This window comes from Pristiophorus japonicus, chromosome 25, assembly GCF_044704955.1.
Source record: "Pristiophorus japonicus isolate sPriJap1 chromosome 25, sPriJap1.hap1, whole genome shotgun sequence".
Lineage (NCBI taxonomy): Eukaryota > Metazoa > Chordata > Chondrichthyes > Pristiophoridae > Pristiophorus > Pristiophorus japonicus.
The window spans coordinates 30,197,568-30,212,311 of NC_092001.1; the positions used below are offsets into that span (position 1 = coordinate 30,197,568).

Sequence of the window (14,744 nt, forward strand, 5' to 3'; positions counted from 1 at the left end):
GTGGCTGTTTGCAGCACGGCAGCAGAGATGAGCGGGTGTTGAAAGAGCGGGAGCAAGTCTGGGCGGCAGTTTAATAAGGAGGAGCAGAAAGGAGCGGCGGTGCCGTTTCCTCGAGCTGTGGCGATTTTCAATAATTCCATCAATGTAACATCTCCAACTTTGCAAATCACACCAAGCTGGGTTGCAGTGCGAGCTGCTCGGAGGCTGCAGAGGAATTGGACAGATTAGGTGGATGGCAGATGCCATATAATGTAGATAAGTGTGAGTTTATCCACTTTGGTGGCAAAACCTTGAAGGGAGAATGTTACCTGAATGTTGACCGATTTGTAAAAGCGGAGGGGTATTGAGACCTGGGTATTTTGGTACATCTGTCGTTGAAGTCATTCATACATACAGGTACAGCATGCAGTAAAGGAAGCCAAATGTCATGCTGGCCTTCATAGCGAGGAGATTAGGGTATCGGAGCATGGAGACTTGTACAGCACCTTGCTGAGACCAGACCTTGAGTATTGTGTGCAGTTATGATCATCTAATCTGAGGAAGGACATTCTTGCTTTTGAGGGAGTGTAGCGAATATTCACCAGATTGATTCCAGGGATGGCAGGACTGACATGAAGAAAGACTGGATCGACTAGGCTTATACTCGCTGGAATTTAGAAGAATGAGAGGGGAGCTCATAGAAACATTTAAAATTTGGTCGGGAATGGACAGGTTTGATGGCGTAAAAAGGTTCCCGCAGTCCGAATAAAGGAAGCCCAGTACCAGCGGTCACTGTCTAAGGATAAAGTGTAAACCATTTAGGACCGACACGAGGAGAATCTTCTTCACTCAGATCATTGTGAACCTGTGGAATTCTGTACCACAGAAAGATGTGGAAGCCAGTTGGATAGATATACTCAAAAGAGAGTGAGATATGGCCCTTACGGTTAAAGTGATCAAGGGGCATGGAGAGAAATCAGGAAGGGGAAGTGAAGTTGCATGCTCAGCCATGATCATTTTGAATGGTGGTGCTGGCTGGAAGGGACGAATGGCCTACTCCTGCACCTACTTTCTAAGTTTCTATGTTTCTATCTTCAGAATATGAGGTGCTTTGTTGTTCTTCGCCTTTTATTAACAAAAATTAAACACTAATTGCACTATCTTTAAACTTGAATGTGCTCGTAATGTGAGCATTGGTGGTTCAGGGGTACAATTCTCGCCTCCCACGCGGGAGACCCGGGTTCGATTCCCGGCAAATGCAGTGTTTATGGAAGTATTTCCAAAAGCGTGTAATTAAAAATTAAACTTCCCGACTGTTTCAAGAGCGGACACAGAGAGGAGCGGCTGTTAAATGAGCGGGGGCGCAGATATCCTTCGGCACAAAGAGCGGGAGCAGTGAGGATCGCTTGTAACGTGAGGGAGTAAAGGATTTGAGTTATTTTTCAAATAGCACGAGCAGAGGGAAGCGGCAATTTAAAAAGCGAGACGCACAGGAGTGGCTGTTTGCAGCACGTAAGCAGAGATGAGCGGGTGTTGAAAGAGCGGGAGCAAGTCTGGGCGGCAGTTTAATAAGGAGGAGCAGAAAGGAGCGGCGGTACCGTTTCCTCGAGCTGTGGCGATTTTCAATAATTCCATCAATGTAATATCTCCAACTTTACAAATCACACCAAGCTGGGTTGCAGTGCGAGCTGCTAGGAGGCTGCAGCGGAATTGGACAGATTAGGTGGATGGCAGATGCCATATAATGAGGATAAGTGTGAGTTTATCCACTTTGGTGGCAAAGCCTTGAAGGTAGAATGTTATCTGAATGTTGACCGATTTGTAAAAGTGGAGAGGTATTGAGACCTGGGTATTTTGGTACATCAGTCGTTGAAGTCATTCATACATACAGGTACAGCATGCAGTAAAGGAAGCCAAATGTCATGCTGGCCTTCATAGCGAGGAGATTAGGGTATCGGAGCATGGAGACTTGTACAGCACCTTGCTGAGACCAGACCTTGAGTATTGTGTGCAGTTATGATCATCTAATCTGAGGAAGGACATTCTTGCTTTTGAGGGAGTGTAGCGAATATTCACCAGATTGATTCCAGGGATGGCAGGACTGACATGAAGAAAGACTGGATCGACTAGGCTTATACTCGCTGGAATTTAGAAGAATGAGAGGGGAGCTCATAGAAACATTTAAAATTTGGTCGGGAATGGACAGGTTTGATGGCGTAAAAAGGTTCCCGCAGTCCGAATAAAGGAAGCCCAGTACCAGCGGTCACTGTCTAAGGATAAAGTGTAAACCATTTAGGACCGACACGAGGAGAATCTTCTTCACTCAGATCATTGTGAACCTGTGGAATTCTGTACCACAGAAAGATGTGGAAGCCAGTTGGATAGATATACTCAAAAGAGAGTGAGATATGGCCCTTACGGTTAAAGTGATCAAGGGGCATGGAGAGAAATCAGGAAGGGGAAGTGAAGTTGCATGCTCAGCCATGATCATTTTGAATGGTGGTGCTGGCTGGAAGGGACGAATGGCCTACTCCTGCACCTACTTTCTAAGTTTCTATGTTTCTATCTTCAGAATATGAGGTGCTTTGTTGTTCTTCGCCTTTTATTAACAAAAATTAAACACTAATTGCACTATCTTTAAACTTGAATGTGCTCGTAATGTGAGCATTGGTGGTTCAGGGGTAGAATTCTCGCCTCCCACGCGGGAGACTCGGGTTCGATTCCCGGCCAATGCAGTGTTTATGGAAGTATTTCAGAAAGCGTGCATTTAAAAATTAAACTTCCCGACTGTTTCAAGAGCGTTCACAGAGAGGAGCGGCTGTTAAATGAGCGGGGGCGCAGATATCCTTCGGTAGAAAGAGCGGGAGCAGTGAGGATCGCTTGTAACGAGAGGGAGTAGAGGATTTGAGTTATTTTTCAAATAGCACGAGCAGAGGGAAGCGGCAATTTAAAAAGCGAGAACACACAGGAGTGGCTGTTTGCAGCACGGCAGCAGAGATGAGCCCGTGTTGAAAGAGCGGGAGCAAGTCTGGGCGGCAGTTTAATAAGGAGGAGCAGAAAGGAGCGGCGGTACCGTTTCCTCGAGCTGTGGCGATTTTCATTAATTCCATCAATGCAATATCTCCAACTTTGCAAATCACACCAAGCTGGGTTGCAGTGCGAGCTGCTAGGAGGCTGCAGCGGAATTGAACAGATTAGGTGGATGGCAGATGCCATATAATGAAGATAAGTGTGAGTTTATCCACTTTGGTGGCAAAACCTTGAAGGTAGAATGTTATCTGAATGTTGACCGATTTGTAAAAGCGGAGGGGTATTGAGACCTGGGTATTTTGGTACATCAGTCGTTGAAGTCATTCATACATACAGGTACAGCATGCAGTAAAGGAAGCCAAATGTCATGCTGGCCTTCATAGCGAGGAGATTAGGGTATCGGAGCATGGAGACTTGTACAGCACCTTGCTGAGACCAGACCTTGAGTAGTTATGATCATCTAATCTGAGGAAGGACATTCTTGCTTTTGAGGGAGTGAAGCGAATATTCACCAGATTGATTCCAGGGATGGCAGGACTGACATGAAGAAAGACTGGATCGACTAGGCTTATACTCGCTGGAATTTAGAAGAATGAGAGGGGAGCTCATAGAAACATTTAAAATTTGGTCGGGAATGGACAGGTTTGATGGCGTAAAAAGGTTCCCGCAGTCCGAATAAAGGAAGCCCAGTACCAGCGGTCACTGTCTAAGGATAAAGTGTAAACCATTTAGGACCGACACGAGGAGAATCTTCTTCACTCAGATCATTGTGAACCTGTGGAATTCTGTACCACAGAAAGATGTGGAAGCCAGTTGGATAGATATACTCAAAAGACAGTGAGATATGACCCTTACGGTTAAAGTGATCAAGGGGCATGGAGAGAAATCAGGAAGGGGAAGTGAAGTTGCATGCTCAGCCATGATCATTTTGAATGGTGGTGCTGGCTGGAAGGGACGAATGGCCTACTCCTGCACCTACTTTCTAAGTTTCTATGTTTCTATCTTCAGAATATGAGGTGCTTTGTTGTTCTTCGCCTTTTATTAACAAAAATTAAACACTAATTGCACTATCTTTAAACTTGAATGTGCTCGCAATGTGAGCATTGGCGGTTCAGTGGTAGAATTCTCGCCTCCCACGCGAGAGACACGGGTTCGATTCCCGGCCAATGCAGTGTTTATGGAAATATTTCAGAAAGCGTGTATTTAAAAATTAAACTTCCCGACTGTTTCAAGAGCGGAAACAGAGAGGAGCGGCTGTTAAATGAGCGGGGGCGCAGATATCCTTCGGCACAAAGAGCGGGAGCAGTGAGGATCGCTTGTAACGTGAGGGAGTAAAGGATTTGAGTTATTTTTCAAATAGCACGAGCAGAGGGAAGCGGCAATTTAAAAAGCGAGACGCACAGGAGTGGCTGTTTGCAGCACGTAAGCAGAGATGAGCGGGTGTTGAAAGAGCGGGAGCAAGTCTGGGCGGCAGTTTAATAAGAAGGAGCAGAAAGGAGCGGCGGTACCGTTTCCTCGAGCTGTGGCGATTTTCAATAATTCCATCAATGTAATATCTCCAACTTTACAAATCACACCAAGCTGGGTTGCAGTGCGAGCTGCTAGGAGGCTGCAGCGGAATTGGACAGATTAGGTGGATGGCAGATGCCATATAATGAAGATAAGTGTGAGTTTATCCACTTTGGTGGCAAAGCCTTGAAGGTAGAATGTTATCTGAATGTTGACCGATTTGTAAAAGTGGAGGGGTATTGAGACCTGGGTATTTTGGTACATCAGTCGTTGAAGTCATTCATACATACAGGTACAGCATGCAGTAAAGGAAGCCAAATGTCATACTGGCCTTCATAGCGAGGAGATTAGGGTATCGGAGCATGGAGACTTGTACAGCACCTTGCTGAGACCAGACCTTGAGAATTGTGTGCAGTTATGATCATCTAATCTGAGGAAGGACATTCTTGCTTTTGAGGGAGTGCAGCGAATATTCACCAGATTGATTCCAGGGATGGCAGGACTGACATGAAGAAAGACTGGATCGACTAGGCTTATACTCGCAGGAATTTAGAAGAATGAGAGGGGAGCTCATAGAAACATTTAAAATTTGGTCGGGAATGGACAGGTTTGATGGCGTAAAAAGGTTCCCGCAGTCCGAATAAAGGAAGCCCAGTACCAGCGGTCACTGTCTAAGGATAAAGTGTAAACCATTTAGGACCGACACGAGGAGAATCTTCTTCACTCAGATCATTGTGAACCTGTGGAATTCTGTACCACAGAAAGATGTGGAAGCCAGTTGGATAGATATACTCAAAAGAGAGTGAGATATGGCCCTTACGGCTAAAGTGATCAATGGGCATGGAGAGAAATCAGGAAGGGGAAGTGAAGTTGCATGCTCAGCCATGATCATATTGAATGGTGGTGCTGGCTGGAAGGGACGAATGGCCTACTCCTGCACCTACTTTCTAAGTTTCTATGTTTCTATCTTCAGAATATGAGGTGCTTCGTTGTTCTTCGCCTTTTATTAACAAAAATTAAACACTAATTGCACTATCTTTAAACTTGAATGTGCTCGGAATGTGAGCATTGGTGGTTCAGTGGTAGAATTCTCGCCTCCCACGCGGGAGCCCGTGTTCGATTCCCGGCCAATGCAGTGTTTATGGAAGTATTTCAGAAAGCGTGTATTTCAAAATTAAACTTCCCGACTGTTTCAAGAGCGCACACAGAGAGGAGCGGCTGTTAAATGAGCGGGGGCACAGATATCCTTCGGTATAAAGAGCGGGAGCAGTTAGGATCGCTTGTAACGTGAGGGAGTAAAGGATTTGAGTTATTTTTCAAATAGCACGAGCAGAGGGAAGCGGCAATTTAAAAAGCGAGAACACACAGGAGTGGCTGTTTGCAGCACGGCAGCAGAGATGAGCGGGTGTTGAAAGAGCGGGAGCAAGTCTGGGCGGCAGTTTAATAAGGAGGAGCAGAAAGGAGAGGCGGTACCGTTTCCTCGAGCTGTGGCGATTTTCAATAATTCCATCAATGTAATATCTCCAACTTTGCAAATCACACCAAGCTGGGTTGCATTGCGAGCTGCTAGGAGGCTGCAGCGGAATTGGACAGATTCGGTGGATGGCAGATGCCATATAATGAAGATAAGTGTGAGTTTATCCACTTTGGTGGCAAAACCTTGAAGGTAGAATGTTATCTGAATGTTGACCGATTTGTAAAAGCGGAGGGGTCTTGAGACCTGGGTATTTTGGTACATCAGTCGTTGAAGTCATTCATACATACAGGTACAGCATGCAGTAAAGGAAGACAAATGTCATGCTGGCCTTCATAGCGAGGAGATTAGGGTATCGGAGCATGGAGACTTGTACAGCACCTTGCTGAGACCAGACCTTGAGTATTGTGTGCAGTTATGATCATCTAATCTGAGGAAGGACATTCTTGCTTTTGAGGGAGTGTAGCGAATATTCACCAGATTGATTCCAGGGATGGCAGGACTGACATGAAGAAAGACTGGATCGACTAGGCTTATACTCGCTGGAATTTAGAAGAATGAGAGGGGAGCTCATAGAAACATTTAAAATTTGGTCGGGAATGGACAGGTTTGATGGCGTAAAAAGGTTCCCGCATTCCGAATAAAGGAAGCCCAGCACCAGCGGTCACTGTCTAAGGATAAAGTGTAAACCATTTAGGACCGACACGAGGAGAATCTTCTTCACTCAGATCATTGTGAACCTGTGGAATTCTGTGCCACAGAAAGATGTGGAAGCCAGTTGGATAGATATACTCAAAAGAGAGTGAGATATGGCCCTTACGGCTAAAGTGATCAAGGGGCATGGAGAGAAATCAGGAAGGGGAAGTGAAGTTGCATGCTCAGCCATGATCATATTGAATGGTGGTGCTGGCTGGAAGGGACGAATGGCCTACTCCTGCACAAATTTCTAAGTTTCTATGTTTCTATCTTCAGAATATGAGGTGATTTGTTGTTCTTCGCCTTTTATTAGCAAAAATTAAACACTAATTGCACTATCTTTAAACTTGAATGTGCTCGCAATGTGAGCATTGGTGGTTCAGGGGTAGAGTTCTCGCCTCCCACGCGGGAGACCCGGGTTCGATTCCCGGCCAATGCAGTGTTTATGGAAGTATTTCAGAAAGCGTGTATTTCAAAATTAAACTTCCCGACTGTTTCAAGAGCGCACACAGAGAGGAGCGGCTGTTAAATGAGCGGGGGCACAGATATCCTTCGGTATAAAGAGCGGAAGCAGTGAGGATCGCTTGTAACGTGAGGGAGCAAAGGATTTGAGTTATTTTTCAAATAGCACGAGCAGAGGGAAGCGGCAATTTAAAAAGCGAGAACACACAGGAGTGGCTGTTTGCAGCACGGCAGCAGAGATGAGCGGGTGTTGAAAGAGCGGGAGCAAGTCTGGGCGGCAGTTTAATAAGGAGGAGCAGAAAGGAGCGGCGGTACCGTTTCCTCGAGCTGTGGCGATTTTCAATAATTCCATCAATGTAATATCTCCAACTTTGCAAATCACACCAAGCTGGGTTGCATTGCGAGCCGCTAGGACGCTGCAGCGGAATTGGACAGATTAGGTGGATGGCAGATGCCATATAATGAAGATAAGTGTGAGTTTATCCACTTTGGTGGCAAAACCTTGAAGGTAGAATGTTATCTGAATGTTGACCGATTTGTAAAAGCGGAGGGGTATTGAGACCTGGGTATTTTGGTACATCAGTCGTTGAAGTCATTCATACATACAGGTACAGCATGCAGTAAAGGAAGCCAAATGTCATGCTGGCCTTCATAGCGAGGAGATTAGGGTATCGGAGCATGGAGACTTGTACAGCACCTTGCTGAGACCAGACCTTGAGTATTGTGTGCAGTTATGATCATCTAATCTGAGGAAGGACATTCTTGCTTTTGAGGGAGTGTAGCGAATATTCACCAGATTGATTCCAGGGATGGCAGGACTGACATGAAGAAAGACTGGATCGACTAGGCTTATACTCGCTGGAATTTAGAAGAATGAGAGGGGAGCTCCAAGAAACATTTAAAATTTGGTCGGGAATGGACAGGTTTGATGGCGTAAAAAGGTTCCCGCAGTCCGAATAAATGAAGCCCAGTACCAGCGGTCACTGTCTAAGGATAAAGTGTAAACCATTTAGGACCGACACGAGGAGAATCTTCTTCACTCAGATCAATGTGAACCTGTGGAATTCTGTACCACAGAAAGATGTGGAAGCCAGTTGGATAGATATACTCAAAGGAGAGTGAGATATGGCCCTTAGGGCTAAAGTGATCAAGGGGCATGGAGAGAAATCAGGAAGGGGAAGTGAAGTTGCATGCTCAGCCATGATCATATTGAATGGTGGTGCTGGCTGGAAGGGACGAATGGCCTACTCCTGCACCAATTTCTAAGTTTCTATGTTTCTATCTTCAGAATATGAGGTGATTTGTTGTTCTTCGCCTTTTATTAGCAAAAATTAAACACTAATTGCACTATCTTTAAACTTGAATGTGCTCGTAATGTGAGCATTGGTGGTTCAGGGGTAGAGTTCTCGCTTCCCATGCGGGTGACCCGGGTTCGATTCCCGGCCAATGCAGTGTTTATGGAAGTATTTCAGAAAGCGTGTATTTAAAAATTAAACTTCCCGACTGTTTCAAAGCGTACACAGAGAGGAGCGGCTGTTAAATGAGCGTGGGCACAGATATCCTTCGGTATAAAGAGCGGGAGCAGTGAGGATCGCTTGTAACGTGAGGGACCAAAGGATTTGAGTTATTTTTCAAACAGCACGAGCAGAGGGAAGCGGCAATTTAAAAAGCGAGATCACACAGGAGTGGCTGTTTGCAGCACGGCAGCAGAGATGAGCGGGTGTTGAAAGAGCGGGAGCAAGTCTGGGCGGCAGTTTAATAAGGAGGAGCAGAAAGGAGCGGCGGTACCGTTTCCTCGAGCTGTGGCGATTTTCAATAATTCCATCAATGTAATATCTCCAACTTTGCAAATCACACCAAGCTGGGTTGCATTGCGAGCTGCTAGGAGGCTGCAGCGGAATTGGACAGATTCGGTGGATGGCAGATGCCATATAATGAAGATAAGTGTGAGGTTATCCACTTTGGTGGCAAAACCTTGAAGGTAGAATGTTATCTGAATGTTGACCGATTTGTAAAAGCGGAGGGGTATTGAGACCTGGGTATTTTGTTACATCGGTCGTTGAAGTCATTCATACATACAGGTACAGCATGCAGTAAAGGAAGCCAAGTGTCATGCTGGCCTTCATAGCGAGGAGATTAGGGTATCGGAGCATGGAGACTTGTACAGCACCTTGCTGAGACCAGACCTTGAGTATTGTGTGCAGTTATGATTATCTAATCTGAGGAAGGACATTCTTGCTGTTGAGGGAGTGTAGCGAATATTCACCAGATTGATTCCAGGGATGTCAGGACTGCATGAAGAACGACTGGATCGACTCGGCTTACACTCGCTGGAATTTAGAAGAATGAGAGGGGAGCTCATAGAAACATTTAAAATTTGGTCGGGAATGGACAGGTTTGATGGCGTAAAAAGGTTCCCGCAGTCCGAATAAAGGAAGCCCAGTACCAGCGGTCACTGTCTAAGGATAAAGTGTAAACCATTTAGGACCGACACGAGGAGAATCTTCTTCACTCAGATCATTGTGAACCTGTGGAATTCTGTACCACAGAAAGATGTGGAAGCCAGTTGGATAGATATACTCAAAAGAGAGTGAGATATGGCCCTTACGGCTAAAGTGATCAAGAGGCATGGAGAGAAATTAGGAAGGAGAAGTGAAGTTGCATGCTCAGCCATGATCATATTGAATGGTGGTGCTGGCTGGAAGGGACGAATGGCCTACTCCTGCACCAATTTCTAAGTTTCTATGTTTCTATCTTCAGAATATGAGATGCTTTGTTGTTCTTCGCCTTTTATTAGCAAAAATTAAACACTAATTGCACTATCTTTAAACTTGAAGGTGCTCGTAATGTGAGCATTGGTGGTTCAGGGGTAGAGTTCTCGCCTCCCACGCGGGAGACCCGGGTTCGATTCCCGGCCAATGCAGTGTTTATGGAAGTATTTCAGAAAGCGTGTATTTAAAAATTAAACTTCCCGACTGTTTCAAGAGCGGACACAGAGAGGAGCGGCTGTTAAATGAGCGTGGGCACAGATATCCTTCGGTATAAAGAGCGGGAGCAGTGAGGATCGCTTGTAACGTGAGGGAGCAAAGGATTTGAGTTATTTTTCAAATAGCACGAGCAGAGGGAAGCGGCAATTTAAAAAGCGAGAACACACAGGAGTGGCTGTTTGCAGCACGGCAGCAGAGATGAGCGGGTGTTGAAAGAGCGGGAGCAAGTCTGGGCGGCAGTTTAATAAGGAGGAGCAGAAAGGAGCGGCGGTACCGTTTCCTCGAGCTGTGGCGATTTTCAATAATTCCATCAATGTAATATCTCCAACTTTGCAAATCACACCAAGCTGGGTTGCATTGCGAGCTGCTAGGAGGCTGCAGCGGAATTGGACAGATTCGGTGGATGGCAGATGCCATATAATGAAGATAAGTGTGAGTTTATCCACTTTGGTGGCAAAACCTTGAAGGTAGAATGTTATCTGAATGTTGACCGATTTGTAAAAGCGGAGGGGTATTGAGACCTGGGTATTTTGGTACATCAGTCGTTGAAGTCATTCATACATACAGGTACAGCATGCAGTAAAGGAAGACAAATGTCATGCTGGCCTTCATAGCGAGGAGATTAGGGTATCGGAGCATGGAGACTTGTACAGCACCTTGCTGAGACCAGACCTTGACTATTGTGTGCAGTTATGATCATCTAATCTGAGGAAGGACATTCTTGCTTTTGAGGGAGTGTAGCGAATATTCACCAGATTGATTCCAGGGATGGCAGGACTGACATGAAGAAAGACTGGATCGACTAGGCTTATACTCGCTGGAATTTAGAAGAATGAGAGGGGAGCTCAGAGAAACATTTAAAATTTGGTCGGGAATGGACAGGTTTGATGGCGTAAAAAGGTTCCCGCATTCCGAATAAAGGAAGCCCAGCACCAGCGGTCACTGTCTAAGGATAAAGTGTAAACCATTTAGGACCGACACGAGGAGAATCTTCTTCACTCAGATCATTGTGAACCTGTGGAATTCTGTGCCACAGAAAGATGTGGAAGCCAGTTGGATAGATATACTCAAAAGAGAGTGAGATATGGCCCTTACGGCTAAAGTGATCAAGGGGCATGGAGAGAAATCAGGAAGGGGAAGTGAAGTTGCATGCTCAGCCATGATCATATTGAATGGTGGTGCTGGCTGGAAGGGACGAATGGCCTACTCCTGCACCTACTTTCTAAGTTTCTATGTTTCTATCTTCAGAATATGAGGTGCTTTGTTGTTCTTCGCCTTTTATTAACAAAAATTAAACACTAATTGCACTATCTTTAAACTTGAATGTGCTCGTAATGTGAGCATTGGTGGTTCGGGGGTAGAATTCTCGCCTCCCACGCGGGAGACCCGGGTTCGATTCCCGGCCAATGCAGTGTTTATGGAAGTATTTCAGAAAGCGTGTATTTAAAAATTAAACTTCCCGACTGTTTCAAGAGCGCACACAGAGAGGAGCGGCTGTCAAATGAGCGGGGGCACAGATATCCTTCGGTATAAAGAGCGGGAGCAGTGAGGATCGCTTGTAACGTGAGGGACCAAAGGATTTGAGTTATTTTTCAAATAGCACGAGCAGAGGGAAGCGGCAATTTAAAAAGCGAGAACACACAGGAGTGGCTGTTTGCAGCACGGCAGCAGAGATGAGCGGGTGTTGAAAGAGCGGGAGCAAGTCTGGGCGGCAGTTTAATAAGGAGGAGCAGAAAGGAGCGGCGGTACCGTTTCCTCGAGCTGTGGCGATTTTCAATAATTCCATCAATGTTATATCTCCAACTTTGCAAATCACACCAAGCTGGGTTGCAGTGCGAGCTGCTCGGAGGCTGCAGCGGAATTGGACAGATTAGGTGGATGGCAGATGCCATATAATGAAGATAAGTGTGAGTTTATCCACTTTGGTGCCAAAACCTTGAAGGTAGAATGTTATCTGAATGTTGACCGATTTGTAAAAGCGGAGGGGTATTGAGACCTGGGTATTTTGGTACATCAGTCGTTGAAGTCATTCATACATACAGGTACAGCATGCAGTAAAGGAAGCCAAATGTCATGCTGGCCTTGATAGCGAGGAGATTAGGGTATCGGAGCATGGAGACTTGTACAGCACCTTGCTGAGACCAGACCTTGAGTATTGTGTGCAGTTATGATCATCTAATCTGAGGAAGCACATTCTTGCTTTTGAGGGAGTGTAGCGAATATTCACCAGATTGATTCCAGGGATGGCAGGACTGACATGAAGAAAGACTGGATCAACTAGGCTTATACTCGCTGGAATTTAGAAGAATGAGAGGGGAGCTCATAGAAACATTTAAAATTTGGTCGGGAATGGACAGGTTTGATGGCGTAAGAAGGTTCCCGCAGTCCGAATAAAGGAAGCCCAGTACCAGCGGTCACTGTCTAAGGATAAAGTGTAAACCATTTAGGACCGACACGAGGAGAATCTTCTTCACTCAGATCATTGTGAACCTGTGGAATTCTGCACCACAGAAAGATGTGGAAGCCAGTTGGATAGATATACTCAAAAGAGAGTGAGATATGGCCCTTACGGCTAAAGTGATCAAGGGGCATGGAGATAAATCAGGAAGGGGAAGTGAAGTTGCATGCTCAGCCATGATCATATTGAATGGTGGTGCTGGCTGGAAGGGACGAATGGCCTACTCCTGCACCAATTTCTAAGTTTCTATGTTTCTATCTTCAGAATATGAGGTGATTTGTTGTTCTTCGCCTTTTATTAGCAAAAATTAAACACTAATTGCACTATCTTTAAACTTGAATGTGCTCGTAATGTGAGCATTGGTGGTTCAGGGGTAGAGTTCTCGCCTCCCACGCGGGAGACCCGGGTTCGATTCCCGGCCAATGCAGTGTTTATGGAAGTATTTCAGAAAGCGTGTATTTAAAAATTAAACTTCCCGACTGTTTCAAAGCGCACACAGAGAGGAGCGGCTGTTAAATGAGCGGGGGCACAGATATCCTTCGGTATAAAGAGCGGGAGCAGTGAGGATCGCTTGTAACGTGAGGGAGTAAAGGATTTGAGTTATTTTTCAAATAGCACGAGCAGAGGGAAGCGGCAATTTAAAAAGCGAGAACACACAGGATGGCTGTTTGCAGCACGGCAGCAGAGATGAGCGGGTGTTGAAAGAGCGGGAGCAAGTCTGGGCGGCAGTTTAATAAGGAGGAGCAGAAAGGAGCGGCGGTACCGTTTCCTCGAGCTGTGGCGATTTTCAATAATTCCATCAATGTAACATCTCCAACTTTGCAAATCACACCAAGCTGGGTTTCAGTGCGAGCTGCGAGGAGGCTGCAGAGGAATTGGACAGATTAGGTGGATGGCAGATGCCATATAATGAAGATAAGTGTGAGTTTATCCACTTTGGTGGCAAAACCTTGAAAGTAGAATGTTATCTGAATGTTGACCGATTTGAAAAAGCGGAGGGGTATTGAGACCTGGGTATTTTGTTACATCGGTCGTTGAAGTCATTCATACATACTGGTACAGCATGCAGTAAAGGAAGCCAAATGTCATGCTGGCCTTCATAGCGAGGAGATTAGGGTATCGGAGCATGGAGACTTGTACAGCACCTTGCTGAGACCAGACCTTGAGTATTGTGTGCAGTTATGATCATCTAATCTGAGGAAGGACATTCTTGCTTTTGAGGGAGTGTAGCGAATATTCACCAGATTGATTCCAGGGATGGCAGGACTGACATGAAGAAAGACTGGATCGACTCGGCTTACACTCGCTCGAATTTAGAAGAATGAGAGGGGAGCTCATAGAAACATTTAAAATTTGGTCGGAAATGGACAGGTTTGATGGCGTAAAAAGGTCCCCGCAGTCCGAATAAAGGAAGCCCAGTACCAGCGGTCACTGTCTAAGGATAAAGTGTAAACCATTTAGGACCGACACGAGGAGAATCTTCTTCACTCAGATCATTGTGAACCTGTGGAATTCTGTACCACAGAAAGATGTGGAAGCCAGTTGGATAGATATACTCAAAAGAGAGTGAGATATGGCCCTTACGGCTAAAGTGATCAAGGGGCATGGAGAGAAATCAGGAAGGGGAAGTGAAGTTGCATGCACAGCCATGATCATATTGAATGGTGGTGCTGGCTGGAAGGGACGAATGGCCTACTCCTGCACCAATTTCTAAGTTTCTATGTTTCTATCTTCAGAATATGAGGTGCTTTGTTGTTCTTCGCCTTTTATTAACAAAAATTAAACACTAATTGCACTATCTTTAAACTTGAATGTGCTCGTAATGTGAGCATTGGTGGTTCAGGGGTAGAATTCTCGCCTCCCATGCGGGAGACCCGGATTCGATTCCCGGCCAATGCAGTGTTTATGGAAGTATTTCAGAAAGCGTGTATTTAAAAATTAAACTTCCCGACTGTTTCAAGAGCGGACACAGAGAGGAGCGGCTGTTGAATGAACGGGGGCACAGATATCCTTCGGTATAAAGAGCGGGAGCAGTGAGGATCGCTTGCAACGTGAGGGAGTAAAGGATTTGAGTTATTTTTCAAACAGCACGAGCAGAGGGAAGCGGCAATTTAAAAAGCGAGAACACACAGGAGTGGCTGCTTGCAGC

The 14,744-nt window shown here is 45.6% G+C and overlaps 10 non-coding genes across 10 annotated transcripts; all 10 read left to right on the forward strand.

Moving 5' to 3' along the window:
• The first annotated feature begins 1,169 nt into the window (after positions 1 to 1,169).
• Positions 1,170 to 1,240, forward strand: trnag-ccc (transfer RNA glycine (anticodon CCC)). The gene has a single exon. It is a non-coding gene; the product is annotated as a tRNA-Gly (tRNA).
• Positions 1,241 to 2,643: 1,403 nt separating this feature from the next.
• On the forward strand, positions 2,644 to 2,714 carry trnag-ccc (transfer RNA glycine (anticodon CCC)). The gene has a single exon. It is a non-coding gene; the product is annotated as a tRNA-Gly (tRNA).
• Positions 2,715 to 4,109: 1,395 nt separating this feature from the next.
• Positions 4,110 to 4,180, forward strand: trnag-ccc (transfer RNA glycine (anticodon CCC)). Its single transcript has one exon. It is a non-coding gene; the product is annotated as a tRNA-Gly (tRNA).
• A 1,403-nt stretch (positions 4,181 to 5,583) lies between these two features.
• On the forward strand, positions 5,584 to 5,653 carry trnag-ccc (transfer RNA glycine (anticodon CCC)). Its single transcript has one exon. It is a non-coding gene; the product is annotated as a tRNA-Gly (tRNA).
• Positions 5,654 to 7,056: 1,403 nt separating this feature from the next.
• On the forward strand, positions 7,057 to 7,127 carry trnag-ccc (transfer RNA glycine (anticodon CCC)). Its single transcript has one exon. It is a non-coding gene; the product is annotated as a tRNA-Gly (tRNA).
• A 1,403-nt stretch (positions 7,128 to 8,530) lies between these two features.
• Positions 8,531 to 8,601, forward strand: trnag-ccc (transfer RNA glycine (anticodon CCC)). Its single transcript has one exon. It is a non-coding gene; the product is annotated as a tRNA-Gly (tRNA).
• Positions 8,602 to 10,002: 1,401 nt separating this feature from the next.
• Positions 10,003 to 10,073, forward strand: trnag-ccc (transfer RNA glycine (anticodon CCC)). The gene has a single exon. It is a non-coding gene; the product is annotated as a tRNA-Gly (tRNA).
• A 1,404-nt stretch (positions 10,074 to 11,477) lies between these two features.
• Positions 11,478 to 11,548, forward strand: trnag-ccc (transfer RNA glycine (anticodon CCC)). The gene has a single exon. It is a non-coding gene; the product is annotated as a tRNA-Gly (tRNA).
• Positions 11,549 to 12,951: 1,403 nt separating this feature from the next.
• On the forward strand, positions 12,952 to 13,022 carry trnag-ccc (transfer RNA glycine (anticodon CCC)). The gene has a single exon. It is a non-coding gene; the product is annotated as a tRNA-Gly (tRNA).
• A 1,401-nt stretch (positions 13,023 to 14,423) lies between these two features.
• On the forward strand, positions 14,424 to 14,494 carry trnag-ccc (transfer RNA glycine (anticodon CCC)). The gene has a single exon. It is a non-coding gene; the product is annotated as a tRNA-Gly (tRNA).
• The last annotated feature ends 250 nt before the right edge of the window (positions 14,495 to 14,744 follow it).